Raw genomic sequence first — 26617 nt, 5'->3', positions numbered from 1 at the left:
AGGACGTGAGCTGTCGCTGTTACCACGTTGAAATATGTGTGGGTAGATTAAGCGTGAGCGCTCTCTGCTGGTTGAAAAAGCTTACAGCACCTGGTATTCCCAGGCGGTCTCCCATCCAAGTACTAACCAGGCCTGACCCTGCTTAGCTTCCGAGATCAGACGAGATCGGGCGCATCCAGGCTGGTATGGCCGTAAGCAGAAGCTGCAGCTTGAAATACCTCTGATATGGAGTTGAAGATAAGTCATAGAATATAAGTCATTGATTTGTTGGTTTTATTTGTTGGAGTTAATGTGCCTTAACCATGTGCAAAACACTTTAGGACGTGAGCTGTCGCTGTTACCACGTTGAAATATGTGTGGGTAGATTAAGCGAGAGCGCTCTCTGCTGGTTGAAAAAGCTTACAGCACCTGGTATTCCCAGGCGGTCTCCCATCCAAGTACTAACCAGGCCCGACCCTGCTTAGCTTCCGAGATCAGACGAGATCGGGGACATCCAGGCTGGTATGGCCGTAAGCTGAAGCTGCAGCTTGAAATACTTATTATATGGAGTTGAAGATAAGTATATAATACAAGTCATTGATTTGTTGGTGATAATAATTTAGAAGCGCTTATTTGTTGGAGTTAAAGTGCCTTAACCATGTGCAAAACACTTTAGGACGTGAGCTGTCGCTGTTACCACGTTGAAATATGTGTGGGTAGATTAAGCGAGAGCGCTCTCTGCTGGTTGAAAAAGCTTACAGCACCTGGTATTCCCAGGCCGTCTCCCATCCAAGTACTAACCAGGCCCGACCCTGCTTAGCTTCCGAGATCAGACGAGATCGGGCGCATCCAGGCTGGTATGGCCGTAAGCTGAAGCTGAAGCTGCAGCTTGAAATACCTCTTATATGGAGTTGAAGATAAGTCATATAATATAAGTCATTGATTTGTTGGTGATAATAATTTAGAAGCACTTATTTGTTGGAGTTAAAGTGCCTTAACCATGTGCAAAACACTTTAGGACGTGAGCTGTCGCTGTTACCACGTTGAAATATGTGTGGGTAGATTAAGCGAGAGCGCTCTCTGCTGGTTGAAAAAGCTTACAGCACCTGGTATTCCCAGGCGGTCTCCCATCCAAGTACTAACAAGGCCCGACCCTGCTTAGCTTCCGAGATCAGACGAGATCGGGCGCATCCAGGCTGGTATGGCCGTAAGCTGAAGCTGAAGCTGCAGCTTGAAATACCTCTTATATGGAGTTGAAGATAAGTCATATAATATAAGTCATTGATTTGTTGGTGATAATAATTTAGAAGCACTTATTTGTTGGAGTTAAAGTGCCTTAACCATGTGCAAAACACTTTAGGACGTGAGCTGTCGCTGTTACCACGTTGAAATATGTGTGGGTAGATTAAGCGAGAGCGCTCTCTGCTGGTTGAAAAAGCTTACAGCACCTGGTATTCCCAGGCGGTCTCCCATCCAAGTACTAACAAGGCCCGACCCTGCTTAGCTTCCGAGATCAGACGAGATCGGGCGCATCCAGGCTGGTATGGCCGTAAGCAGAAGCTGCAGCTTGAAATACCTCTGATATGGAGTTGAAGATAAGTCATAGAATATAAGTCATTGATTTGTTGGTTTTATTTGTTGGAGTTAAAGTGCCTTAACCATGTGCAAAACACTTTAGGACGTGAGCTGTCGCTCTTACCACGTTGAAATATGTGTGGGTAGATTAAGCGAGAGCGCTCTCTGCTGGTTGAAAAAGCTTACAGCACCTGGTATTCCCAGGCGGTCTCCCATCCAAGTACTAACCAGGCCCGACCCTGCTTAGCTTCCGAGATCAGACGAGATCGGGCGCATCCAGGCTGGTATGGCCGTAAGCTGAAGCTGCAGCTTGAAATACTTCTTATATGGAGTTGAAGATAAGTCATATAATATAATTAATTGATTTGTTGGTGATAATAATTTAGAAGCGCTTATTTGTTGGAGTTAAAGTGCCTTAACCATGTGCAAAACACTTTAGGACGTGAGCTTTCGCTGTTACCACGTTGAAATATATGTGGGTAGATTAAGCGAGAGCGTTCTCTGCAGGTTGAAAAAGCTTACAGCACCTGGTATTCCCAGGCGGTCTCCCATCCAAGTACTAACCAGGCCCGACCCTGCTTAGCTTCCGAGATCAGACGAGATCGGGCGCATCCAGGCTGGTATGGCCGTAAGCAGAAGTTGCAGCTTGAAATACCTCTGATATGGAGTTGAAGATAAGTCATAGAATATAAGTCATTGATTTGTTGGTTTTATTTGTTGGAGTTAAAGTGCCTTAACCATGTGCAAAACACTTTAGGACGTGAGCTGTCGCTCTTACCACGTTGAAATATGTGTGGGTAGATTAAGCGAGAGCGCTCTCTGCTGGTTGAAAAAGCTTACAGCACCTGGTATTCCCAGGCGGTCTCCCATCCAAGTACTAACCAGGCCCGACCCTGCTTAGCTTCCGAGATCAGACTAGATTGGGCGCATCCAGGCTGGTATGGCCGTAAGCAGAAGCTGCTGCTTGAAATACCTCTTATATGGAGTTGAAGATAAGTCATAGAATATAAGTCATTGATTTGTTGGTTTTATTTGTTGGAGTTAAAGTGCCTTAACCATGTGCAAAACACTTTAGGACGTGAGCTGTCGCTGTTACCACGTTGAAATATGTGTGGGTAGATTAAGCGTGAGCGCTCTCTGCTGGTTGAAAAAGCTTACAGCACCTGGTATTCCCAGGCGGTCTCCCATCCAAGTACTAACCAGGCCTGACCCTGCTTAGCTTCCGAGATCAGACGAGATCGGGCGCATCCAGGCTGGTATGGCCGTAAGCAGAAGCTGCAGCTTGAAATACCTCTGATATGGAGTTGAAGATAAGTCATAGAATATAAGTCATTGATTTGTTGGTTTTATTTGTTGGAGTTAATGTGCCTTAACCATGTGCAAAACACTTTAGGACGTGAGCTGTCGCTGTTACCACGTTGAAATATGTGTGGGTAGATTAAGCGAGAGCGCTCTCTGCTGGTTGAAAAAGCTTACAGCACCTGGTATTCCCAGGCGGTCTCCCATCCAAGTACTAACCAGGCCCGACCCTGCTTAGCTTCCGAGATCAGACGAGATCGGGGACATCCAGGCTGGTATGGCCGTAAGCTGAAGCTGCAGCTTGAAATACTTATTATATGGAGTTGAAGATAAGTATATAATACAAGTCATTGATTTGTTGGTGATAATAATTTAGAAGCGCTTATTTGTTGGAGTTAAAGTGCCTTAACCATGTGCAAAACACTTTAGGACGTGAGCTGTCGCTGTTACCACGTTGAAATATGTGTGGGTAGATTAAGCGAGAGCGCTCTCTGCTGGTTGAAAAAGCTTACAGCACCTGGTATTCCCAGGCCGTCTCCCATCCAAGTACTAACCAGGCCCGACCCTGCTTAGCTTCCGAGATCAGACGAGATCGGGCGCATCCAGGCTGGTATGGCCGTAAGCTGAAGCTGAAGCTGCAGCTTGAAATACCTCTTATATGGAGTTGAAGATAAGTCATATAATATAAGTCATTGATTTGTTGGTGATAATAATTTAGAAGCACTTATTTGTTGGAGTTAAAGTGCCTTAACCATGTGCAAAACACTTTAGGACGTGAGCTGTCGCTGTTACCACGTTGAAATATGTGTGGGTAGATTAAGCGAGAGCGCTCTCTGCTGGTTGAAAAAGCTTACAGCACCTGGTATTCCCAGGCGGTCTCCCATCCAAGTACTAACAAGGCCCGACCCTGCTTAGCTTCCGAGATCAGACGAGATCGGGCGCATCCAGGCTGGTATGGCCGTAAGCAGAAGCTGCAGCTTGAAATACCTCTGATATGGAGTTGAAGATAAGTCATAGAATATAAGTCATTGATTTGTTGGTTTTATTTGTTGGAGTTAAAGTGCCTTAACCATGTGCAAAACACTTTAGGACGTGAGCTGTCGCTCTTACCACGTTGAAATATGTGTGGGTAGATTAAGCGAGAGCGCTCTCTGCTGGTTGAAAAAGCTTACAGCACCTGGTATTCCCAGGCGGTCTCCCATCCAAGTACTAACCAGGCCCGACCCTGCTTAGCTTCCGAGATCAGACGAGATCGGGCGCATCCAGGCTGGTATGGCCGTAAGCTGAAGCTGCAGCTTGAAATACTTCTTATATGGAGTTGAAGATAAGTATATAATACAAGTCATTGATTTGTTGGTGATAATAATTTAGAAGCGCTTATTTGTTGGAGTTAAAGTGCCTTAACCATGTGCAAAACACTTTAGGACGTGAGCTGTCGCTGTTACCACGTTGAAATATGTGTGGGTAGATTAAGCGAGAGCGCTCTCTGTTGGTTGAAAAAGCTTACAGCACCTGGTATTCCCAGGTGGTCTCCCATCCAAGTACTAACCAGGCCCGACCCTGCTTAGCTTCCGAGATCAGACGAGATCGGGCGCATCCAGGCTGGTATGGCCGTTAGCAGAAGCTGCAGCTTGAAATACCTCTTATATGGAGTTGAAGATAAGTCATATAATATAATTAATTGATTGGTTGGTGATAATAATTTAGAAGCGCTTATTTGTTGGAGTTAAAGTGCCTTAACCATGTGCAAAACACTTTAGGACGTGAGCTTTCGCTGTTACCACGTTGAAATATATGTGGGTAGATTAAGCGAGAGCGTTCTCTGCAGGTTGAAAAAGCTTACAGCACCTGGTATTCCCAGGCGGTCTCCCATCCAAGTACTAACCAGGCCCGACCCTGCTTAGCTTCCGAGATCAGACGAGATCGGGCGCATCCAGGCTGGTATGGCCGTAAGCAGAAGCTGCAGCTTGAAATACCTCTTGTATGGAGTTGAAGATAAGTCATAGAATATAAGTTATAGATTTGTTGGTTTTATTTGTTGGAGTTAAAGTGCCTTCACCATGTGAAAAACACTTTAGGACGTGACCTGTCGCTGTTACCACGTTGAAATATGTGTGGGTAGATTAAGCGAGAGCGCTCTCTGCTGGTTGAAAAAGCTTACAGCATCTGGTATTCCCAGGCGGTCTCCCATCCAAGTACTAACCAGGCCCGACCCTGCTTAGCTTCCGAGATCAGACGAGATCGGGCGCATCCAGGCTGGTATGGCCGTAAGCTGAAGCTGAAGCTGCAGCTTGAAATACCTCTTATATGGAGTTGAAGATAAGTCATATAATATAAGTCATTGATTTGTTGGTGATAATAATTTAGAAGCACTTATTTGTTGGAGTTAAAGTGCCTTAACCATGTGCAAAACACTTTAGGACGTGAGCTGTCGCTGTTACCACGTTGAAATATGTGTGGGTAGATTAAGCGAGAGCGCTCTCTGCTGGTTGAAAAAGCTTACAGCACCTGGTATTCCCAGGCGGTCTCCCATCCAAGTACTAACAAGGCCCGACCCTGCTTAGCTTCCGAGATCAGACGAGATCGGGCGCATCCAGGCTGGTATGGCCGTAAGCAGAAGCTGCAGCTTGAAATACCTCTGATATGGAGTTGAAGATAAGTCATAGAATATAAGTCATTGATTTGTTGGTTTTATTTGTTGGAGTTAAAGTGCCTTAACCATGTGCAAAACACTTTAGGACGTGAGCTGTCGCTCTTACCACGTTGAAATATGTGTGGGTAGATTAAGCGAGAGCGCTCTCTGCTGGTTGAAAAAGCTTACAGCACCTGGTATTCCCAGGCGGTCTCCCATCCAAGTACTAACCAGGCCCGACCCTGCTTAGCTTCCGAGATCAGACGAGATCGGGCACATCCAGGCTGGTATGGCCGTAAGCTGAAGCTGCAGCTTGAAATACTTCTTATATGGAGTTGAAGATAAGTCATATAATATAATTAATTGATTTGTTGGTGATAATAATTTAGAAGCGCTTATTTGTTGGAGTTAAAGTGCCTTAACCATGTGCAAAACACTTTAGGACGTGAGCTTTCGCTGTTACCACGTTGAAATATATGTGGGTAGATTAAGCGAGAGCGTTCTCTGCAGGTTGAAAAAGCTTACAGCACCTGGTATTCCCAGGCGGTCTCCCATCCAAGTACTAACCAGGCCCGACCCTGCTTAGCTTCCGAGATCAGACGAGATCGGGCGCATCCAGGCTGGTATGGCCGTAAGCAGAAGCTGCAGCTTGAAATACCTCTTGTATGGAGTTGAAGATAAGTCATAGAATATAAGTTATAGATTTGTTGGTTTTATTTGTTGGAGTTAAAGTGCCTTAACCATGTGAAAAACACTTTAGGACGTGAGCTGTCGCTGTTACCACGTTGAAATATGTGTGGGTAGATTAAGCGAGAGCGCTCTCTGCTGGTTGAAAAAGCTTACAGCATCTGGTATTCCCAGGCGGTCTCCCATCCAAGTACTAACCAGGCCCGACCCTGCTTAGCTTCCGAGATCAGACTAGATTGGGCGCATCCAGGCTGGTATGGCCGTAAGCAGAAGCTGCTGCTTGAAATACCTCTCATATGGAGTTGAAAATAAGACATAGAATATAAGTCATTGATTTGTTGGTTTTATTTGTTGGAGTTAAAGTGCCTTAACCATGTGCAAAACCCTTTAGGACGTGAGCTGTCGCTGTTACCACGTTGAAATATGTGTGGGTAGATTAAGCGTGAGCGCTCTATGCTGGTTGAAAAACCTTACAGCACCTGGTATTCCCAGGCGGTCTCCCATCCAAGTACTAACAAGGCCCGACCCTGCTTAGCTTCCGAGATCAGACGAGATCGGGCGCATCCAGGCTGGTATGGCCGTAAGCAGAAGCTGCAGCTTGAAATACCTCTTATATGGAGTTGAAGATAAGTCATAGAATATAAGTCATTGATTTGTTGGTTTTATTTGTTGGAGTTAAAGTGCCTTAACCATGTGCAAAACACTTTAGGACGTGAGCTGTCGCTGTTACCACGTTGAAATATGTGTGGCTAGATTAAGCGAGACCGTTCTCTGCTGGTTGAAAAAGCTTACAGCACCTGGTATTCCCAGGCGGTCTCCCATCCAAGTACTAACCAGGCCTGACCCTGCTTAGCTTCCGAGATCAGACGAGATCGGGCGCATCCAGGCTGGTATGGCCGTAAGCAGAAGCTGCAGCTTGAAATACCTCTGATATGGAGTTGAAGATAAGTCATAGAATATAAGTCATTGATTTGTTGGTTTTATTTGTTGGAGTTAAAGTGCCTTAACCATGTGCAAAACACTTTAGGACGTGAGCTGTCGCTGTTACCACGTTGAAATATGTGTGGGTAGATTAAGCGAGAGCGCTCTCTGCTGGTTGAAAATGCTTACAGCACCTGGTATTCCCAGGCGGTCTCCCATCCAAGTACTAACCAGGCCCGACCCTGCTTAGCTTCCGAGATCAGACGAGATCGGGGACATCCAGGCTGGTATGGCCGTAAGCTGAAGCTGCAGCTTGAAATACTTCTTATATGGAGTTGAAGATAAGTATATAATACAAGTCATTGATTTGTTGGTGATAATAATTTAGAAGCGCTTATTTGTTGGAGTTAAAGTGCCTTAACCATGTGCAAAACACTTTAGGACGTGAGCTGTCGCTGTTACCACGTTGAAATATGTGTGGGTAGATTAAGCGAGAGCGCTCTCTGCTGGTTGAAAAAGCTTACAGCACCTGGTATTCCCAGGCGGTCTCCCATCCAAGTACTAACCAGGCCGGACCCTGCTTAGCTTCCGAGATCAGACGAGATCGGGCGCATCCAGGCTGGTATGGCCGTAAGCTGAAGCTGAAGCTGCAGCTTGAAATACCTCTTATATGGAGTTGAAGATAAGTCATATAATATAAGTCATTGATTTGTTGGTGATAATAATTTAGAAGCACTTATTTGTTGGAGTTAAAGTGCCTTAACCATGTGCAAAACACTTTAGGACGTGAGTTGTCGCTGTTACCACGTTGAAATATGTGTGGGTAGATTAAGCGAGAGCGCTCTCTGCTGGTTGAAAAAGCTTACAGCACCTGGTATTCCCAGGCGGTCTCCCATCCAAGTACTAACAAGGCCCGACCCTGCTTAGCTTCCGAGATCAGACGAGATCGGGCGCATCCAGGCTGGTATGGCCGTAAGCTGAAGCTGCAGCTTGAAATACCTCTTATATGGAGTTGAAGATAAGTCATAGAATATAAGTCATTGATTTGTTGGTTTTATTTGTTGGAGTTAAAGTGCCTTAACCATGTGCAAAACACTTTAGGACATGAGCTGTCGCTGTTACCACGTTGAAATTTGTGTGGGTAGATTAAGCGAGAGCGCTCTCTGCTGGTTGAAAAAGCTTACAGCACCTGGTATTCCCAGGCGGTCTCCCATCCAAGTACTAACCAGGCCCGACCCGGCTTAGCTTCCGAGATCAGACGAGATCGGGCGCATCCAGGCTTTTATGGCCGTAAGCAGAAGCTGCAGCTTGAAATACCTCTTATATGGAGTTGAAGATAAGTCATAGAATATAAGTCATTGATTTGTTGGTTTTATTTGTTGGAGTTAAAGTGCCTTAACCATGTGCAAAACACTTTAGGACATGAGCTGTCGCTGTTACCACGTTGAAATTTGTGTGGGTAGATTAAGCGAGAGCGCTCTCTGCTGGTTGAAAAAGCTTACAGCACCTGGTATTCCCAGGCGGTCTCCCATCCAAGTAGTAACCAGGCCCGACCCTGCTTAGCTTCCAAGATCAGACGAGATCGGGCGCATCCAGGCTGGTATGGCCGTAAGCAGAAGCTGCAGCTTGAAATACCTCTTATATGGAGTTGAAGATAAGTCATAGAATATAAGTCATTGATTTGTCGGTTTTATTTGTTGGAGTTAAAGTGCCTTAACCATGTGCAAAACACTTTAGGACGTGAGCTGTCGCTGTTACCACGTTGAAATATGTGTGGGTAGATTAAGCGAGAGCGCTCTCTGCTGGTTGAAAATGCTTACAGCACCTGGTATTCCCAGGCGGTCTCCCATCCAAGTACTAACCAGGCCCGACCCTGCTTAGCTTCCGAGATCAGACGAGATCGGGCACATCCAGGCTGGTATGGCCGTAAGCTGAAGCTGCAGCTTGAAATACTTCTTATATGGAGTTGAAGATAAGTATATAATACAAGTCATTGATTTGTTGGTGATAATAATTTAGAAGCGCTTATTTGTTGGAGTTAAAGTGCCTTAACCATGTGCAAAACACTTTAGGACGTGAGCTGTCGCTGTTACCACGTTGAAATATGTGTGGGTAGATTAAGCGAGAGCGCTCTCTGTTGGTTGAAAAAGCTTACAGCACCTGGTATTCCCAGGCGGTCTCCCATCCAAGTACTAACCAGGCCCGACCCTGCTTAGCTTCCGAGATCAGACGAGATCGGGCGCATCCAGGCTGGTATGGCCGTTAGCAGAAGCTGCAGCTTGAAATACCTCTTATATGGAGTTGAAGATAAGTCATATAATATAATTAATTGATTTGTTGGTGATAATAATTTAGAAGCGCTTATTTGTTGGAGTTAAAGTGCCTTAACCATGTGCAAAACACTTTAGGACGTGAGCTGTCGCTGTTACCACGTTGAAATATGTGTGGGTAGATTAAGCGAGAGCGCTCTCTGTTGGTTGAAAAAGCTTACAGCACCTGGTATTCCCAGGCGGTCTCCCATCCAAGTACTAACCAGGCCCGACCCTGCTTAGCTTCCGAGATCAGACGAGATCGGGCGCATCCAGGCTGGTATGGCCGTTAGCAGAAGCTGCAGCTTGAAATACCTCTTATATGGAGTTGAAGATAAGTCATATAATATAATTAATTGATTTGTTGGTGATAATAATTTAGAAGCGCTTATTTGTTGGAGTTAAAGTGCCTTAACCATGTGCAAAACACTTTAGGACGTGAGCTTTCGCTGTTACCACGTTGAAATATATGTGGGTAGATTAAGCGAGAGCGTTCTCTGCAGGTTGAAAAAGCTTACAGCACCTGGTATTCCCAGGCGGTCTCCCATCCAAGTAGGGTTAGGGTTAGGGTTAGGGTTTAGGGTTTAGGGTTAGGGTTAGGGTTAGGGTTAGGGTTAGGGTTAGGGTTAGGATAGGGGCTGAGTGCCACTTTGGAATCTTTGATTTGACCCCCTAAACAGTGGATCATTTGCTTGACACTTCGGCTACCCCCCCATTTTCGGGTACCCTGATTCCAGGAATACTAATGAGGAAGGGGTGGGACCTTGTCTTCTCGTCCAATCAGCGAAAAGCAAGTTCAAAGGTCTGTAACTTTTGCTAGGAGTGGATCATTTGCTCATGGATGGTACCGTTGGAAAGCTCGTGGTCGTATTATGTTCGACGGAAGCAGTTTCCAAGTCTCTACGACCTTCCGTTCGGAAGTTATGACCGGAAATGTGTCAGAAAGTAGTTAGGAGCACGTTTCAGGCCATTTGGAGTCGATAGGTACCTATATTAAACAAACTTTCTTGGGAAAAATACTTGTAAATTTTCTAAGATTTTCACTAAGTCAACTGTTTGAGTTCAGGCAAGTCCCCAGGAGATGGTTAGGTTCAGTACAACTGCACAGGGAGAGGTTAAGATAAAGAGAAAGTGGACTCTTTGGTCGTGCCCTAGTGGTCCTGTGGACTCTGGGGATTGGGTCAAGCCAGCAGTAGACCAGCTGGCTAGACCCAATCCCCAGAGTCCACAGGACCACCAAGGCACTTAAGCCCCCACGCCACGACAAGGCAGAGTCCATGTGAGGGAATATGTGTAAATAAAGGGTTAGGGTTAGGGTTAGGGTTAGGATAGGGGCTGAGTGCCACTTTGGAATCTTTGATTTGACCCCCTAAACAGTGGATCATTTGCTTGACACTTCGGCTACCCCCCCATTTTCGGGTACCCTGATTCCAGGAATACTAATGAGGAAGGGGTGGGACCTTGTCTTCTCGTCCAATCAGCGAAAAGGTTAGGGTTAGGGTTAGGGTTAGGGTTAGGGTTAGATTAAGGGGGTAAAATGAGGTAAGCTCCCTGGGAGCTTTCGCGAATAACTTTTTATAGGAAGGTCTTAGAGCTTCGAAACCTTCACCAGTCCTAATTCGGCGGTCTAGCTTTCCAACGAGCCCAGCCTCGACCTTCTACGACCTTGGGAAGCGGGAGAAAATCTAAAAAAAAAGTTTAAATCTTTCATATCTCAGCCTCTGAAGGTCGTAGAGACTCGGGGTTGGTCTTGTTGGAGAGCTAGACCCCGAAATATGTCCGACGGATTCGTGTGTCGAAGCTCTACGAAGTTCCGTTCCGGAGATATAGGGCAAAACGTCCCCCCATAGGAAACGAATGGGCGCGAAAAGGTGTAAAAATTACACTAAGTGTTTTGTCCAAAAACGACCCTCAAGAAAGTGTTTAGGAGCACGTTTCAGGTCATTTTGAGTTGTTTGATTCACTTTCTGATGACTGATTTTGTATTTCTTTTACCTCTGGTTAGGGTAAGTACAACAGACAGGGTTAGGGTTAGATAGGGTTAGGGTTAGGGTTAGGGTTAGGGTTAGGGTTAGGATAGGGCAAGAGTGCCACTTTGGAATCTTTGATTTGACGGGTTAGGGTTAGGGTTAGGGTTAGGGTTAGGGTTAGGGTTAGGGTTAGGGTTAGGGTTAGGTGAGGGGGACTGAACCGGCTCACCCGGAGGAGAGCCGGAAATGCACTGGCCTTCCGGCCAAATTTACCCACTAAACCCCTCCCCTTTTATAGGAATTTTGTCCTTTCATCTTTCCCTCCATTTCTGCAAATTGGATTAAACTTGTCTTTCTGTGTCCCTTAATTTTTTGGCTGTGTTAACACGACGTTTCGGCAAAAGTGTGCCTTCTTCAGGTGTTTCCTGGCATCAGGGTATTTTTATCATCCTGGAAAAAGTACCTCAGGTAATTTCCTGGCATCAGGGTATTTTTATCATCCTGGAAAAAGTACCTCAGGTAATTTCCTGGCATCAGGGTATTTTTGACTTCCTGGTAAAAAATAATTTTGACATGGCACCCCCTTTAACTTTCCACACATTCACAAAATTACCCTGGTTAAGGTTAGGATTTTGGGGTTGGGGTGGGGGGGTCAGGTTGGGGTCAGGTTGGGGTCAGGTTTGGGGTCCGGTGGGAAACAGGCCGGAGGCACGGGCGGGTAAGGTGAGGGGGACTGAACCGGCTCACCCGGAGGAGAGCCGGAAATGCACTGGCCTTCCGGCCAAATTTACCCACTAAACCCCTCCCCTTTTATAGGAATTTTGTCCTTTCATCTTTCCCTCCATTTCTGCAAATTGGATTAAACTTGTCTTTCTGTGTCCCTTAATTTTTTGGCTGTGTTAACACGACGTTTCGGCAAAAGTGTGCCTTCTTCAGGTGTTTCCTGGCATCAGGGTATTTTTATCATCCTGGAAAAAGTACCTCAGGTAATTTCCTGGCATCAGGGTATTTTTGACTTCCTGGTAAAAAATAATTTTGACATGGCACCCCCTTTAACTTTCCACACATTCACAAAATTACCCTGGTTAAGGTTAGGATTTTGGGGTTGGGGTGGGGGGGTCAGGTTGGGGTCAGGTTGGGGTCAGGTTTGGGGTCCGGTGGGAAACAGGCCGGAGGCACGGGCGGGTAAGGTGAGGGGGACTGAACCGGCTCACCCGGAGGAGAGCCGGAAATGCACTGGCCTTCCGGCCAAATTTACCCACTAAACCCCTCCCCTTTTATAGGAATTTTGTCCTTTCATCTTTCCCTCCATTTCTGCAAATTGGATTAAACTTGTCTTTCTGTGTCCCTTAATTTTTTGGCTGTGTTAACACGACGTTTCGGCAAAAGTGTGCCTTCTTCAGGTGTTTCCTGGCATCAGGGTATTTTTATCATCCTGGAAAAAGTACCTCAGGTAATTTCCTGGCATCAGGGTATTTTTGACTTCCTGGTAAAAAATAATTTTGACATGGCACCCCCTTTAACTTTCCACACATTCACAAAATTACCCTGGTTAAGGTTAGGATTTTGGGGTTGGGGTGGGGGGGTCAGGTTGGGGTCAGGTTGGGGTCAGGTTTGGGGTCCGGTGGGAAACAGGCCGGAGGCACGGGCGGGTAAGGTGAGGGGGACTGAACCGGCTCACCCGGAGGAGAGCCGGAAATGCACTGGCCTTCCGGCCAAATTTACCCACTAAACCCCTCCCCTTTTATAGGAATTTTGTCCTTTCATCTTTCCCTCCATTTCTGCAAATTGGATTAAACTTGTCTTTCTGTGTCCCTTAATTTTTTGGCTGTGTTAACACGACGTTTCGGCAAAAGTGTGCCTTCTTCAGGTGTTTCCTGGCATCAGGGTATTTTTATCATCCTGGAAAAAGTACCTCAGGTAATTTCCTGGCATCAGGGTATTTTTGACTTCCTGGTAAAAAATAATTTTGACATGGCACCCCCTTTAACTTTCCACACATTCACAAAATTACCCTGGTTAAGGTTAGGATTTTGGGGTTGGGGTGGGGGGGTCAGGTTGGGGTCAGGTTGGGGTCAGGTTTGGGGTCCGGTGGGAAACAGGCCGGAGGCACGGGCGGGTAAGGTGAGGGGGACTGAACCGGCTCACCCGGAGGAGAGCCGGAAATGCACTGGCCTTCCGGCCAAATTTACCCACTAAACCCCTCCCCTTTTATAGGAATTTTGTCCTTTCATCTTTCCCTCCATTTCTGCAAATTGGATTAAACTTGTCTTTCTGTGTCCCTTAATTTTTTGGCTGTGTTAACACGACGTTTCGGCAAAAGTGTGCCTTCTTCAGGTGTTTCCTGGCATCAGGGTATTTTTATCATCCTGGAAAAAGTACCTCAGGTAATTTCCTGGCATCAGGGTATTTTTGACTTCCTGGTAAAAAATAATTTTGACATGGCACCCCCTTTAACTTTCCACACATTCACAAAATTACCCTGGTTAAGGTTAGGATTTTGGGGTTGGGGTGGGGGGGTCAGGTTGGGGTCAGGTTGGGGTCAGGTTTGGGGTCCGGTGGGAAACAGGCCGGAGGCACGGGCGGGTAAGGTGAGGGGGACTGAACCGGCTCACCCGGAGGAGAGCCGGAAATGCACTGGCCTTCCGGCCAAATTTACCCACTAAACCCCTCCCCTTTTATAGGAATTTTGTCCTTTCATCTTTCCCTCCATTTCTGCAAATTGGATTAAACTTGTCTTTCTGTGTCCCTTAATTTTTTGGCTGTGTTAACACGACGTTTCGGCAAAAGTGTGCCTTCTTCAGGTGTTTCCTGGCATCAGGGTATTTTTATCATCCTGGAAAAAGTACCTCAGGTAATTTCCTGGCATCAGGGTATTTTTGACTTCCTGGTAAAAAATAATTTTGACATGGCACCCCCTTTAACTTTCCACACATTCACAAAATTACCCTGGTTAAGGTTAGGATTTTGGGGTTGGGGTGGGGGGGTCAGGTTGGGGTCAGGTTGGGGTCAGGTTTGGGGTCCGGTGGGAAACAGGCCGGAGGCACGGGCGGGTAAGGTGAGGGGGACTGAACCGGCTCACCCGGAGGAGAGCCGGAAATGCACTGGCCTTCCGGCCAAATTTACCCACTAAACCCCTCCCCTTTTATAGGAATTTTGTCCTTTCATCTTTCCCTCCATTTCTGCAAATTGGATTAAACTTGTCTTTCTGTGTCCCTTAATTTTTTGGCTGTGTTAACACGACGTTTCGGCAAAAGTGTGCCTTCTTCAGGTGTTTCCTGGCATCAGGGTATTTTTATCATCCTGGAAAAAGTACCTCAGGTAATTTCCTGGCATCAGGGTATTTTTGACTTCCTGGTAAAAAATAATTTTGACATGGCACCCCCTTTAACTTTCCACACATTCACAAAATTACCCTGGTTAAGGTTAGGATTTTGGGGTTGGGGTGGGGGGGTCAGGTTGGGGTCAGGTTGGGGTCAGGTTTGGGGTCCGGTGGGAAACAGGCCGGAGGCACGGGCGGGTAAGGTGAGGGGGACTGAACCGGCTCACCCGGAGGAGAGCCGGAAATGCACTGGCCTTCCGGCCAAATTTACCCACTAAACCCCTCCCCTTTTATAGGAATTTTGTCCTTTCATCTTTCCCTCCATTTCTGCAAATTGGATTAAACTTGTCTTTCTGTGTCCCTTAATTTTTTGGCTGTGTTAACACGACGTTTCGGCAAAAGTGTGCCTTCTTCAGGTGTTTCCTGGCATCAGGGTATTTTTATCATCCTGGAAAAAGTACCTCAGGTAATTTCCTGGCATCAGGGTATTTTTATCATCCTGGAAAAAGTACCTCAGGTAATTTCCTGGCATCAGGGTATTTTTGACTTCCTGGTAAAAAATAATTTTGACATGGCACCCCCTTTAACTTTCCACACATTCACAAAATTACCCTGGTTAAGGTTAGGATTTTGGGGTTGGGGTGGGGGGGTCAGGTTGGGGTCAGGTTGGGGTCAGGTTTGGGGTCCGGTGGGAAACAGGCCGGAGGCACGGGCGGGTAAGGTGAGGGGGACTGAACCGGCTCACCCGGAGGAGAGCCGGAAATGCACTGGCCTTCCGGCCAAATTTACCCACTAAACCCCTCCCCTTTTATAGGAATTTTGTCCTTTCATCTTTCCCTCCATTTCTGCAAATTGGATTAAACTTGTCTTTCTGTGTCCCTTAATTTTTTGGCTGTGTTAACACGACGTTTCGGCAAAAGTGTGCCTTCTTCAGGTGTTTCCTGGCATCAGGGTATTTTTATCATCCTGGAAAAAGTTAGGGTTAGGGTTAGGGTTAGGGTTAGGGTTAGGGTTAGGGTTAGGGTTAGGGTTAGGGTTAGGGTTAGGGTTAGGGTTAGGGTTAGGATAGGGGCTGAGTGCCACTTTGGAATCTTTGATTTGACCCCCTAAACAGTGGATCATTTGCTTGACACTTCGGCTACCCCCCCATTTTCGGGTACCCTGATTCCAGGAATACTAATGAGGAAGGGGTGGGACCTTGTCTTCTCGTCCAATCAGCGAAAAGCAAGTTCAAAGGTCTGTAACTTTTGCTAGGAGTGGATCATTTGCTCATGGATGGTACCGTTGGAAAGCTCGTGGTCGTATTATGTTCGACGGAAGCAGTTTCCAAGTCTCTACGACCTTCCGTTCGGAAGTTATGACCGGAAATGTGTCAGAAAGTAGTTAGGAGCACGTTTCAGGCCATTTGGAGTCGATAGGTACCTATATTAAACAAACTTTCTTGGGAAAAATACTTGTAAATTTTCTAAGATTTTCACTAAGTCAACTGTTTGAGTTCAGGCAAGTCCCCAGGAGATGGTTAGGTTCAGTACAACTGCACAGGGAGAGGTTAAGATAAAGAGAAAGTGGACTCTTTGGTCGTGCCCTAGTGGTCCTGTGGACTCTGGGGATTGGGTCAAGCCAGCAGTAGACCAGCTGGCTAGACCCAATCCCCAGAGTCCACAGGACCACCAAGGCACTTAAGCCCCCACGCCACGACAAGGCAGAGTCCATGTGAGGGAATATGTGTAAATAAAGGGTTAGGGTTAGGGTTAGGGTTAGGATAGGGGCTGAGTGCCACTTTGGAATCTTTGATTTGACCCCCTAAACAGTGGATCATTTGCTTGACACTTCGGCTACCCCCCCATTTTCGGGTACCCTGATTCCAGGAATACTAATGAGGAAGGGGTGGGACCTTGTCTTCTCGTCCAATCAGCGAAAAGGTTAGGGTTAGGGTTAGGGTTAGGGTTAGGGTTAGATTAAGGGGGTAAAATGAGGTAAGCTCCCTGGGAGCTTTCGCGAATAACTTTTTATAGGAAGGTCTTAGAGCTTCGAAACCTTCACCAGTCCTAATTCGGCGGTCTAGCTTTCCAACGAGCCCAGCCTCGACCTTCTACGACCTTGGGAAGCGGGAGAAAATCTAAAAAAAAAGTTTAAATCTTTCATATCTCAGCCTCTGAAGGTCGTAGAGACTCGGGGTTGGTCTTGTTGGAGAGCTAGACCCCGAAATATGTCCGACGGATTCGTGTGTCGAAGCTCTACGAAGTTCCGTTCCGGAGATATAGGGCAAAACGTCCCCCCATAGGAAACGAATGGGCGCGAAAAGGTGTAAAAATTACACTAAGTGTTTTGTCCAAAAACGACCCTCAAGAAAGTGTTTAGGAGCACGTTTCAGGTCATTTTGAGTTGTTTGATTCACTTTCTGATGACTGATTTTGTATTTCTTTTACCTCTGGTTAGGGTAAGTACAACAGACAGGGTTAGGGTTAGATAGGGTTAGGGTTAGGGTTAGGGTTAGGGTTAGGGTTAGGATAGGGCAAGAGTGCCACTTTGGAATCTTTGATTTGACGGGTTAGGGTTAGGGTTAGGGTTAGGGTTAGGGTTAGGGTTAGGGTTAGGGTTAGGGTTAGGTGAGGGGGACTGAACCGGCTCACCCGGAGGAGAGCCGGAAATGCACTGGCCTTCCGGCCAAATTTACCCACTAAACCCCTCCCCTTTTATAGGAATTTTGTCCTTTCATCTTTCCCTCCATTTCTGCAAATTGGATTAAACTTGTCTTTCTGTGTCCCTTAATTTTTTGGCTGTGTTAACACGACGTTTCGGCAAAAGTGTGCCTTCTTCAGGTGTTTCCTGGCATCAGGGTATTTTTATCATCCTGGAAAAAGTACCTCAGGTAATTTCCTGGCATCAGGGTATTTTTATCATCCTGGAAAAAGTACCTCAGGTAATTTCCTGGCATCAGGGTATTTTTGACTTCCTGGTAAAAAATAATTTTGACATGGCACCCCCTTTAACTTTCCACACATTCACAAAATTACCCTGGTTAAGGTTAGGATTTTGGGGTTGGGGTGGGGGGGTCAGGTTGGGGTCAGGTTGGGGTCAGGTTTGGGGTCCGGTGGGAAACAGGCCGGAGGCACGGGCGGGTAAGGTGAGGGGGACTGAACCGGCTCACCCGGAGGAGAGCCGGAAATGCACTGGCCTTCCGGCCAAATTTACCCACTAAACCCCTCCCCTTTTATAGGAATTTTGTCCTTTCATCTTTCCCTCCATTTCTGCAAATTGGATTAAACTTGTCTTTCTGTGTCCCTTAATTTTTTGGCTGTGTTAACACGACGTTTCGGCAAAAGTGTGCCTTCTTCAGGTGTTTCCTGGCATCAGGGTATTTTTATCATCCTGGAAAAAGTACCTCAGGTAATTTCCTGGCATCAGGGTATTTTTGACTTCCTGGTAAAAAATAATTTTGACATGGCACCCCCTTTAACTTTCCACACATTCACAAAATTACCCTGGTTAAGGTTAGGATTTTGGGGTTGGGGTGGGGGGGTCAGGTTGGGGTCAGGTTGGGGTCAGGTTTGGGGTCCGGTGGGAAACAGGCCGGAGGCACGGGCGGGTAAGGTGAGGGGGACTGAACCGGCTCACCCGGAGGAGAGCCGGAAATGCACTGGCCTTCCGGCCAAATTTACCCACTAAACCCCTCCCCTTTTATAGGAATTTTGTCCTTTCATCTTTCCCTCCATTTCTGCAAATTGGATTAAACTTGTCTTTCTGTGTCCCTTAATTTTTTGGCTGTGTTAACACGACGTTTCGGCAAAAGTGTGCCTTCTTCAGGTGTTTCCTGGCATCAGGGTATTTTTATCATCCTGGAAAAAGTACCTCAGGTAATTTCCTGGCATCAGGGTATTTTTGACTTCCTGGTAAAAAATAATTTTGACATGGCACCCCCTTTAACTTTCCACACATTCACAAAATTACCCTGGTTAAGGTTAGGATTTTGGGGTTGGGGTGGGGGGGTCAGGTTGGGGTCAGGTTGGGGTCAGGTTTGGGGTCCGGTGGGAAACAGGCCGGAGGCACGGGCGGGTAAGGTGAGGGGGACTGAACCGGCTCACCCGGAGGAGAGCCGGAAATGCACTGGCCTTCCGGCCAAATTTACCCACTAAACCCCTCCCCTTTTATAGGAATTTTGTCCTTTCATCTTTCCCTCCATTTCTGCAAATTGGATTAAACTTGTCTTTCTGTGTCCCTTAATTTTTTGGCTGTGTTAACACGACGTTTCGGCAAAAGTGTGCCTTCTTCAGGTGTTTCCTGGCATCAGGGTATTTTTATCATCCTGGAAAAAGTACCTCAGGTAATTTCCTGGCATCAGGGTATTTTTGACTTCCTGGTAAAAAATAATTTTGACATGGCACCCCCTTTAACTTTCCACACATTCACAAAATTACCCTGGTTAAGGTTAGGATTTTGGGGTTGGGGTGGGGGGGTCAGGTTGGGGTCAGGTTGGGGTCAGGTTTGGGGTCCGGTGGGAAACAGGCCGGAGGCACGGGCGGGTAAGGTGAGGGGGACTGAACCGGCTCACCCGGAGGAGAGCCGGAAATGCACTGGCCTTCCGGCCAAATTTACCCACTAAACCCCTCCCCTTTTATAGGAATTTTGTCCTTTCATCTTTCCCTCCATTTCTGCAAATTGGATTAAACTTGTCTTTCTGTGTCCCTTAATTTTTTGGCTGTGTTAACACGACGTTTCGGCAAAAGTGTGCCTTCTTCAGGTGTTTCCTGGCATCAGGGTATTTTTATCATCCTGGAAAAAGTACCTCAGGTAATTTCCTGGCATCAGGGTATTTTTGACTTCCTGGTAAAAAATAATTTTGACATGGCACCCCCTTTAACTTTCCACACATTCACAAAATTACCCTGGTTAAGGTTAGGATTTTGGGGTTGGGGTGGGGGGGTCAGGTTGGGGTCAGGTTGGGGTCAGGTTTGGGGTCCGGTGGGAAACAGGCCGGAGGCACGGGCGGGTAAGGTGAGGGGGACTGAACCGGCTCACCCGGAGGAGAGCCGGAAATGCACTGGCCTTCCGGCCAAATTTACCCACTAAACCCCTCCCCTTTTATAGGAATTTTGTCCTTTCATCTTTCCCTCCATTTCTGCAAATTGGATTAAACTTGTCTTTCTGTGTCCCTTAATTTTTTGGCTGTGTTAACACGACGTTTCGGCAAAAGTGTGCCTTCTTCAGGTGTTTCCTGGCATCAGGGTATTTTTATCATCCTGGAAAAAGTACCTCAGGTAATTTCCTGGCATCAGGGTATTTTTGACTTCCTGGTAAAAAATAATTTTGACATGGCACCCCCTTTAACTTTCCACACATTCACAAAATTACCCTGGTTAAGGTTAGGATTTTGGGGTTGGGGTGGGGGGGTCAGGTTGGGGTCAGGTTGGGGTCAGGTTTGGGGTCCGGTGGGAAACAGGCCGGAGGCACGGGCGGGTAAGGTGAGGGGGACTGAACCGGCTCACCCGGAGGAGAGCCGGAAATGCACTGGCCTTCCGGCCAAATTTACCCACTAAACCCCTCCCCTTTTATAGGAATTTTGTCCTTTCATCTTTCCCTCCATTTCTGCAAATTGGATTAAACTTGTCTTTCTGTGTCCCTTAATTTTTTGGCTGTGTTAACACGACGTTTCGGCAAAAGTGTGCCTTCTTCAGGTGTTTCCTGGCATCAGGGTATTTTTATCATCCTGGAAAAAGTACCTCAGGTAATTTCCTGGCATCAGGGTATTTTTGACTTCCTGGTAAAAAATAATTTTGACATGGCACCCCCTTTAACTTTCCACACATTCACAAAATTACCCTGGTTAAGGTTAGGATTTTGGGGTTGGGGTGGGGGGGTCAGGTTGGGGTCAGGTTGGGGTCAGGTTTGGGGTCCGGTGGGAAACAGGCCGGAGGCACGGGCGGGTAAGGTGAGGGGGACTGAACCGGCTCACCCGGAGGAGAGCCGGAAATGCACTGGCCTTCCGGCCAAATTTACCCACTAAACCCCTCCCCTTTTATAGGAATTTTGTCCTTTCATCTTTCCCTCCATTTCTGCAAATTGGATTAAACTTGTCTTTCTGTGTCCCTTAATTTTTTGGCTGTGTTAACACGACGTTTCGGCAAAAGTGTGCCTTCTTCAGGTGTTTCCTGGCATCAGGGTATTTTTATCATCCTGGAAAAAGTACCTCAGGTAATTTCCTGGCATCAGGGTATTTTTATCATCCTGGAAAAAGTACCTCAGGTAATTTCCTGGCATCAGGGTATTTTTGACTTCCTGGTAAAAAATAATTTTGACATGGCACCCCCTTTAACTTTCCACACATTCACAAAATTACCCTGGTTAAGGTTAGGATTTTGGGGTTGGGGTGGGGGGGTCAGGTTGGGGTCAGGTTGGGGTCAGGTTTGGGGTCCGGTGGGAAACAGGCCGGAGGCACGGGCGGGTAAGGTGAGGGGGACTGAACCGGCTCACCCGGAGGAGAGCCGGAAATGCACTGGCCTTCCGGCCAAATTTACCCACTAAACCCCTCCCCTTTTATAGGAATTTTGTCCTTTCATCTTTCCCTCCATTTCTGCAAATTGGATTAAACTTGTCTTTCTGTGTCCCTTAATTTTTTGGCTGTGTTAACACGACGTTTCGGCAAAAGTGTGCCTTCTTCAGGTGTTTCCTGGCATCAGGGTATTTTTATCATCCTGGAAAAAGTTAGGGTTAGGGTTAGGGTTAGGGTTAGGGTTAGGGTTAGGGTTAGGGTTAGGGTTAGGGTTAGGGTTAGGGTTAGGGTTAGGGTTAGGGTTAGGGTTAGGGTTAGGGTTAGGATAGGGGCTGAGTGCCACTTTGGAATCTTTGATTTGACCCCCTAAACAGTGGATCATTTGCTTGACACTTCGGCTACCCCCCCATTTTCGGGTACCCTGATTCCAGGAATACTAATGAGGAAGGGGTGGGACCTTGTCTTCTCGTCCAATCAGCGAAAAGCAAGTTCAAAGGTCTGTAACTTTTGCTAGGAGTGGATCATTTGCTCATGGATGGTACCGTTGGAAAGCTCGTGGTCGTATTATGTTCGACGGAAGCAGTTTCCAAGTCTCTACGACCTTCCGTTCGGAAGTTATGACCGGAAATGTGTCAGAAAGTAGTTAGGAGCACGTTTCAGGCCATTTGGAGTCGATAGGTACCTATATTAAACAAACTTTCTTGGGAAAAATACTTGTAAATTTTCTAAGATTTTCACTAAGTCAACTGTTTGAGTTCAGGCAAGTCCCCAGGAGATGGTTAGGTTCAGTACAACTGCACAGGGAGAGGTTAAGATAAAGAGAAAGTGGACTCTTTGGTCGTGCCCTAGTGGTCCTGTGGACTCTGGGGATTGGGTCAAGCCAGCAGTAGACCAGCTGGCTAGACCCAATCCCCAGAGTCCACAGGACCACCAAGGCACTTAAGCCCCCACGCCACGACAAGGCAGAGTCCATGTGAGGGAATATGTGTAAATAAAGGGTTAGGGTTAGGGTTAGGGTTAGGATAGGGGCTGAGTGCCACTTTGGAATCTTTGATTTGACCCCCTAAACAGTGGATCATTTGCTTGACACTTCGGCTACCCCCCCATTTTCGGGTACCCTGATTCCAGGAATACTAATGAGGAAGGGGTGGGACCTTGTCTTCTCGTCCAATCAGCGAAAAGGTTAGGGTTAGGGTTAGGGTTAGGGTTAGGGTTAGATTAAGGGGGTAAAATGAGGTAAGCTCCCTGGGAGCTTTCGCGAATAACTTTTTATAGGAAGGTCTTAGAGCTTCGAAACCTTCACCAGTCCTAATTCGGCGGTCTAGCTTTCCAACGAGCCCAGCCTCGACCTTCTACGACCTTGGGAAGCGGGAGAAAATCTAAAAAAAAAGTTTAAATCTTTCATATCTCAGCCTCTGAAGGTCGTAGAGACTCGGGGTTGGTCTTGTTGGAGAGCTAGACCCCGAAATATGTCCGACGGATTCGTGTGTCGAAGCTCTACGAAGTTCCGTTCCGGAGATATAGGGCAAAACGTCCCCCCATAGGAAACGAATGGGCGCGAAAAGGTGTAAAAATTACACTAAGTGTTTTGTCCAAAAACGACCCTCAAGAAAGTGTTTAGGAGCACGTTTCAGGTCATTTTGAGTTGTTTGATTCACTTTCTGATGACTGATTTTGTATTTCTTTTACCTCTGGTTAGGGTAAGTACAACAGACAGGGTTAGGGTTAGATAGGGTTAGGGTTAGGGTTAGGGTTAGGGTTAGGGTTAGGATAGGGCAAGAGTGCCACTTTGGAATCTTTGATTTGACGGGTTAGGGTTAGGGTTAGGGTTAGGGTTAGGGTTAGGGTTAGGGTTAGGGTTAGGGTTAGGTGAGGGGGACTGAACCGGCTCACCCGGAGGAGAGCCGGAAATGCACTGGCCTTCCGGCCAAATTTACCCACTAAACCCCTCCCCTTTTATAGGAATTTTGTCCTTTCATCTTTCCCTCCATTTCTGCAAATTGGATTAAACTTGTCTTTCTGTGTCCCTTAATTTTTTGGCTGTGTTAACACGACGTTTCGGCAAAAGTGTGCCTTCTTCAGGTGTTTCCTGGCATCAGGGTATTTTTATCATCCTGGAAAAAGTACCTCAGGTAATTTCCTGGCATCAGGGTATTTTTATCATCCTGGAAAAAGTACCTCAGGTAATTTCCTGGCATCAGGGTATTTTTGACTTCCTGGTAAAAAATAATTTTGACATGGCACCCCCTTTAACTTTCCACACATTCACAAAATTACCCTGGTTAAGGTTAGGATTTTGGGGTTGGGGTGGGGGGGTCAGGTTGGGGTCAGGTTGGGGTCAGGTTTGGGGTCCGGTGGGAAACAGGCCGGAGGCACGGGCGGGTAAGGTGAGGGGGACTGAACCGGCTCACCCGGAGGAGAGCCGGAAATGCACTGGCCTTCCGGCCAAATTTACCCACTAAACCCCTCCCCTTTTATAGGAATTTTGTCCTTTCATCTTTCCCTCCATTTCTGCAAATTGGATTAAACTTGTCTTTCTGTGTCCCTTAATTTTTTGGCTGTGTTAACACGACGTTTCGGCAAAAGTGTGCCTTCTTCAGGTGTTTCCTGGCATCAGGGTATTTTTATCATCCTGGAAAAAGTACCTCAGGTAATTTCCTGGCATCAGGGTATTTTTGACTTCCTGGTAAAAAATAATTTTGACATGGCACCCCCTTTAACTTTCCACACATTCACAAAATTACCCTGGTTAAGGTTAGGATTTTGGGGTTGGGGTGGGGGGGTCAGGTTGGGGTCAGGTTGGGGTCAGGTTTGGGGTCCGGTGGGAAACAGGCCGGAGGCACGGGCGGGTAAGGTGAGGGGGACTGAACCGGCTCACCCGGAGGAGAGCCGGAAATGCACTGGCCTTCCGGCCAAATTTACCCACTAAACCCCTCCCCTTTTATAGGAATTTTGTCCTTTCATCTTTCCCTCCATTTCTGCAAATTGGATTAAACTTGTCTTTCTGTGTCCCTTAATTTTTTGGCTGTGTTAACACGACGTTTCGGCAAAAGTGTGCCTTCTTCAGGTGTTTCCTGGCATCAGGGTATTTTTATCATCCTGGAAAAAGTACCTCAGGTAATTTCCTGGCATCAGGGTATTTTTGACTTCCTGGTAAAAAATAATTTTGACATGGCACCCCCTTTAACTTTCCACACATTCACAAAATTACCCTGGTTAAGGTTAGGATTTTGGGGTTGGGGTGGGGGGGTCAGGTTGGGGTCAGGTTGGGGTCAGGTTTGGGGTCCGGTGGGAAACAGGCCGGAGGCACGGGCGGGTAAGGTGAGGGGGACTGAACCGGCTCACCCGGAGGAGAGCCGGAAATGCACTGGCCTTCCGGCCAAATTTACCCACTAAACCCCTCCCCTTTTATAGGAATTTTGTCCTTTCATCTTTCCCTCCATTTCTGCAAATTGGATTAAACTTGTCTTTCTGTGTCCCTTAATTTTTTGGCTGTGTTAACACGACGTTTCGGCAAAAGTGTGCCTTCTTCAGGTGTTTCCTGGCATCAGGGTATTTTTATCATCCTGGAAAAAGTACCTCAGGTAATTTCCTGGCATCAGGGTATTTTTGACTTCCTGGTAAAAAATAATTTTGACATGGCACCCCCTTTAACTTTCCACACATTCACAAAATTACCCTGGTTAAGGTTAGGATTTTGGGGTTGGGGTGGGGGGGTCAGGTTGGGGTCAGGTTGGGGTCAGGTTTGGGGTCCGGTGGGAAACAGGCCGGAGGCACGGGCGGGTAAGGTGAGGGGGACTGAACCGGCTCACCCGGAGGAGAGCCGGAAATGCACTGGCCTTCCGGCCAAATTTACCCACTAAACCCCTCCCCTTTTATAGGAATTTTGTCCTTTCATCTTTCCCTCCATTTCTGCAAATTGGATTAAACTTGTCTTTCTGTGTCCCTTAATTTTTTGGCTGTGTTAACACGACGTTTCGGCAAAAGTGTGCCTTCTTCAGGTGTTTCCTGGCATCAGGGTATTTTTATCATCCTGGAAAAAGTACCTCAGGTAATTTCCTGGCATCAGGGTATTTTTGACTTCCTGGTAAAAAATAATTTTGACATGGCACCCCCTTTAACTTTCCACACATTCACAAAATTACCCTGGTTAAGGTTAGGATTTTGGGGTTGGGGTGGGGGGGTCAGGTTGGGGTCAGGTTGGGGTCAGGTTTGGGGTCCGGTGGGAAACAGGCCGGAGGCACGGGCGGGTAAGGTGAGGGGGACTGAACCGGCTCACCCGGAGGAGAGCCGGAAATGCACTGGCCTTCCGGCCAAATTTACCCACTAAACCCCTCCCCTTTTATAGGAATTTTGTCCTTTCATCTTTCCCTCCATTTCTGCAAATTGGATTAAACTTGTCTTTCTGTGTCCCTTAATTTTTTGGCTGTGTTAACACGACGTTTCGGCAAAAGTGTGCCTTCTTCAGGTGTTTCCTGGCATCAGGGTATTTTTATCATCCTGGAAAAAGTACCTCAGGTAATTTCCTGGCATCAGGGTATTTTTGACTTCCTGGTAAAAAATAATTTTGACATGGCACCCCCTTTAACTTTCCACACATTCACAAAATTACCCTGGTTAAGGTTAGGATTTTGGGGTTGGGGTGGGGGGGTCAGGTTGGGGTCAGGTTGGGGTCAGGTTTGGGGTCCGGTGGGAAACAGGCCGGAGGCACGGGCGGGTAAGGTGAGGGGGACTGAACCGGCTCACCCGGAGGAGAGCCGGAAATGCACTGGCCTTCCGGCCAAATTTACCCACTAAACCCCTCCCCTTTTATAGGAATTTTGTCCTTTCATCTTTCCCTCCATTTCTGCAAATTGGATTAAACTTGTCTTTCTGTGTCCCTTAATTTTTTGGCTGTGTTAACACGACGTTTCGGCAAAAGTGTGCCTTCTTCAGGTGTTTCCTGGCATCAGGGTATTTTTATCATCCTGGAAAAAGTACCTCAGGTAATTTCCTGGCATCAGGGTATTTTTGACTTCCTGGTAAAAAATAATTTTGACATGGCACCCCCTTTAACTTTCCACACATTCACAAAATTACCCTGGTTAAGGTTAGGATTTTGGGGTTGGGGTGGGGGGGTCAGGTTGGGGTCAGGTTGGGGTCAGGTTTGGGGTCCGGTGGGAAACAGGCCGGAGGCACGGGCGGGTAAGGTGAGGGGGACTGAACCGGCTCACCCGGAGGAGAGCCGGAAATGCACTGGCCTTCCGGCCAAATTTACCCACTAAACCCCTCCCCTTTTATAGGAATTTTGTCCTTTCATCTTTCCCTCCATTTCTGCAAATTGGATTAAACTTGTCTTTCTGTGTCCCTTAATTTTTTGGCTGTGTTAACACGACGTTTCGGCAAAAGTGTGCCTTCTTCAGGTGTTTCCTGGCATCAGGGTATTTTTATCAT

General features: G+C 46.9%; 30 non-coding genes across 30 annotated transcripts; all 30 read right to left on the bottom strand.

The window, feature by feature from the left end:
• Positions 1-78: 78 nt before the first annotated feature.
• On the bottom strand, positions 79-197 carry LOC133434000 (5S ribosomal RNA). Its single transcript, XR_009778161.1, has one exon. It is a non-coding gene; the product is annotated as a 5S ribosomal RNA (ribosomal RNA).
• Positions 198-396: 199 nt separating this feature from the next.
• On the bottom strand, positions 397-515 carry LOC133433944 (5S ribosomal RNA). Its single transcript, XR_009778108.1, has one exon. It is a non-coding gene; the product is annotated as a 5S ribosomal RNA (ribosomal RNA).
• A 216-nt stretch (positions 516-731) lies between these two features.
• Positions 732-850, bottom strand: LOC133434076 (5S ribosomal RNA). Its single transcript, XR_009778234.1, has one exon. It is a non-coding gene; the product is annotated as a 5S ribosomal RNA (ribosomal RNA).
• A 223-nt stretch (positions 851-1073) lies between these two features.
• LOC133434060 (5S ribosomal RNA) lies at positions 1074-1192 on the bottom strand. Its single transcript, XR_009778219.1, has one exon. It is a non-coding gene; the product is annotated as a 5S ribosomal RNA (ribosomal RNA).
• A 223-nt stretch (positions 1193-1415) lies between these two features.
• Positions 1416-1534, bottom strand: LOC133434059 (5S ribosomal RNA). The gene has a single exon (XR_009778218.1). It is a non-coding gene; the product is annotated as a 5S ribosomal RNA (ribosomal RNA).
• A 199-nt stretch (positions 1535-1733) lies between these two features.
• LOC133434053 (5S ribosomal RNA) lies at positions 1734-1852 on the bottom strand. Its single transcript, XR_009778213.1, has one exon. It is a non-coding gene; the product is annotated as a 5S ribosomal RNA (ribosomal RNA).
• A 217-nt stretch (positions 1853-2069) lies between these two features.
• LOC133434042 (5S ribosomal RNA) lies at positions 2070-2188 on the bottom strand. The gene has a single exon (XR_009778202.1). It is a non-coding gene; the product is annotated as a 5S ribosomal RNA (ribosomal RNA).
• A 199-nt stretch (positions 2189-2387) lies between these two features.
• On the bottom strand, positions 2388-2506 carry LOC133433608 (5S ribosomal RNA). Its single transcript, XR_009777809.1, has one exon. It is a non-coding gene; the product is annotated as a 5S ribosomal RNA (ribosomal RNA).
• A 199-nt stretch (positions 2507-2705) lies between these two features.
• Positions 2706-2824, bottom strand: LOC133433999 (5S ribosomal RNA). Its single transcript, XR_009778160.1, has one exon. It is a non-coding gene; the product is annotated as a 5S ribosomal RNA (ribosomal RNA).
• Positions 2825-3023: 199 nt separating this feature from the next.
• Positions 3024-3142, bottom strand: LOC133433942 (5S ribosomal RNA). The gene has a single exon (XR_009778107.1). It is a non-coding gene; the product is annotated as a 5S ribosomal RNA (ribosomal RNA).
• Positions 3143-3358: 216 nt separating this feature from the next.
• On the bottom strand, positions 3359-3477 carry LOC133434075 (5S ribosomal RNA). Its single transcript, XR_009778233.1, has one exon. It is a non-coding gene; the product is annotated as a 5S ribosomal RNA (ribosomal RNA).
• Positions 3478-3700: 223 nt separating this feature from the next.
• LOC133434057 (5S ribosomal RNA) lies at positions 3701-3819 on the bottom strand. The gene has a single exon (XR_009778217.1). It is a non-coding gene; the product is annotated as a 5S ribosomal RNA (ribosomal RNA).
• A 199-nt stretch (positions 3820-4018) lies between these two features.
• LOC133434030 (5S ribosomal RNA) lies at positions 4019-4137 on the bottom strand. Its single transcript, XR_009778190.1, has one exon. It is a non-coding gene; the product is annotated as a 5S ribosomal RNA (ribosomal RNA).
• Positions 4138-4353: 216 nt separating this feature from the next.
• LOC133433891 (5S ribosomal RNA) lies at positions 4354-4472 on the bottom strand. The gene has a single exon (XR_009778058.1). It is a non-coding gene; the product is annotated as a 5S ribosomal RNA (ribosomal RNA).
• A 217-nt stretch (positions 4473-4689) lies between these two features.
• Positions 4690-4808, bottom strand: LOC133434018 (5S ribosomal RNA). Its single transcript, XR_009778179.1, has one exon. It is a non-coding gene; the product is annotated as a 5S ribosomal RNA (ribosomal RNA).
• Positions 4809-5007: 199 nt separating this feature from the next.
• LOC133434025 (5S ribosomal RNA) lies at positions 5008-5126 on the bottom strand. Its single transcript, XR_009778185.1, has one exon. It is a non-coding gene; the product is annotated as a 5S ribosomal RNA (ribosomal RNA).
• A 223-nt stretch (positions 5127-5349) lies between these two features.
• LOC133434056 (5S ribosomal RNA) lies at positions 5350-5468 on the bottom strand. Its single transcript, XR_009778216.1, has one exon. It is a non-coding gene; the product is annotated as a 5S ribosomal RNA (ribosomal RNA).
• Positions 5469-5667: 199 nt separating this feature from the next.
• LOC133433888 (5S ribosomal RNA) lies at positions 5668-5786 on the bottom strand. Its single transcript, XR_009778055.1, has one exon. It is a non-coding gene; the product is annotated as a 5S ribosomal RNA (ribosomal RNA).
• A 217-nt stretch (positions 5787-6003) lies between these two features.
• LOC133434007 (5S ribosomal RNA) lies at positions 6004-6122 on the bottom strand. The gene has a single exon (XR_009778168.1). It is a non-coding gene; the product is annotated as a 5S ribosomal RNA (ribosomal RNA).
• A 199-nt stretch (positions 6123-6321) lies between these two features.
• Positions 6322-6440, bottom strand: LOC133433673 (5S ribosomal RNA). Its single transcript, XR_009777871.1, has one exon. It is a non-coding gene; the product is annotated as a 5S ribosomal RNA (ribosomal RNA).
• Positions 6441-6639: 199 nt separating this feature from the next.
• Positions 6640-6758, bottom strand: LOC133433592 (5S ribosomal RNA). The gene has a single exon (XR_009777793.1). It is a non-coding gene; the product is annotated as a 5S ribosomal RNA (ribosomal RNA).
• Positions 6759-6957: 199 nt separating this feature from the next.
• On the bottom strand, positions 6958-7076 carry LOC133433998 (5S ribosomal RNA). The gene has a single exon (XR_009778159.1). It is a non-coding gene; the product is annotated as a 5S ribosomal RNA (ribosomal RNA).
• Positions 7077-7275: 199 nt separating this feature from the next.
• Positions 7276-7394, bottom strand: LOC133433986 (5S ribosomal RNA). The gene has a single exon (XR_009778148.1). It is a non-coding gene; the product is annotated as a 5S ribosomal RNA (ribosomal RNA).
• Positions 7395-7610: 216 nt separating this feature from the next.
• LOC133434092 (5S ribosomal RNA) lies at positions 7611-7729 on the bottom strand. Its single transcript, XR_009778249.1, has one exon. It is a non-coding gene; the product is annotated as a 5S ribosomal RNA (ribosomal RNA).
• A 223-nt stretch (positions 7730-7952) lies between these two features.
• Positions 7953-8071, bottom strand: LOC133434055 (5S ribosomal RNA). Its single transcript, XR_009778215.1, has one exon. It is a non-coding gene; the product is annotated as a 5S ribosomal RNA (ribosomal RNA).
• Positions 8072-8270: 199 nt separating this feature from the next.
• Positions 8271-8389, bottom strand: LOC133433669 (5S ribosomal RNA). The gene has a single exon (XR_009777867.1). It is a non-coding gene; the product is annotated as a 5S ribosomal RNA (ribosomal RNA).
• A 199-nt stretch (positions 8390-8588) lies between these two features.
• LOC133434163 (5S ribosomal RNA) lies at positions 8589-8707 on the bottom strand. The gene has a single exon (XR_009778318.1). It is a non-coding gene; the product is annotated as a 5S ribosomal RNA (ribosomal RNA).
• A 199-nt stretch (positions 8708-8906) lies between these two features.
• On the bottom strand, positions 8907-9025 carry LOC133433927 (5S ribosomal RNA). Its single transcript, XR_009778092.1, has one exon. It is a non-coding gene; the product is annotated as a 5S ribosomal RNA (ribosomal RNA).
• A 216-nt stretch (positions 9026-9241) lies between these two features.
• LOC133433903 (5S ribosomal RNA) lies at positions 9242-9360 on the bottom strand. The gene has a single exon (XR_009778069.1). It is a non-coding gene; the product is annotated as a 5S ribosomal RNA (ribosomal RNA).
• A 217-nt stretch (positions 9361-9577) lies between these two features.
• On the bottom strand, positions 9578-9696 carry LOC133433900 (5S ribosomal RNA). Its single transcript, XR_009778067.1, has one exon. It is a non-coding gene; the product is annotated as a 5S ribosomal RNA (ribosomal RNA).
• Between the last annotated feature and the right edge of the window lie 16921 nt (positions 9697-26617).

Source organism: Cololabis saira, unplaced genomic scaffold (assembly GCF_033807715.1).
Source record: "Cololabis saira isolate AMF1-May2022 unplaced genomic scaffold, fColSai1.1 scf045, whole genome shotgun sequence".
NCBI classification, from domain to species: domain Eukaryota; kingdom Metazoa; phylum Chordata; class Actinopteri; order Beloniformes; family Belonidae; genus Cololabis; species Cololabis saira.
The sequence above is the reverse complement of the archived record's forward strand: the minus strand, read 5'-3'. Positions and strand labels throughout refer to the sequence as shown.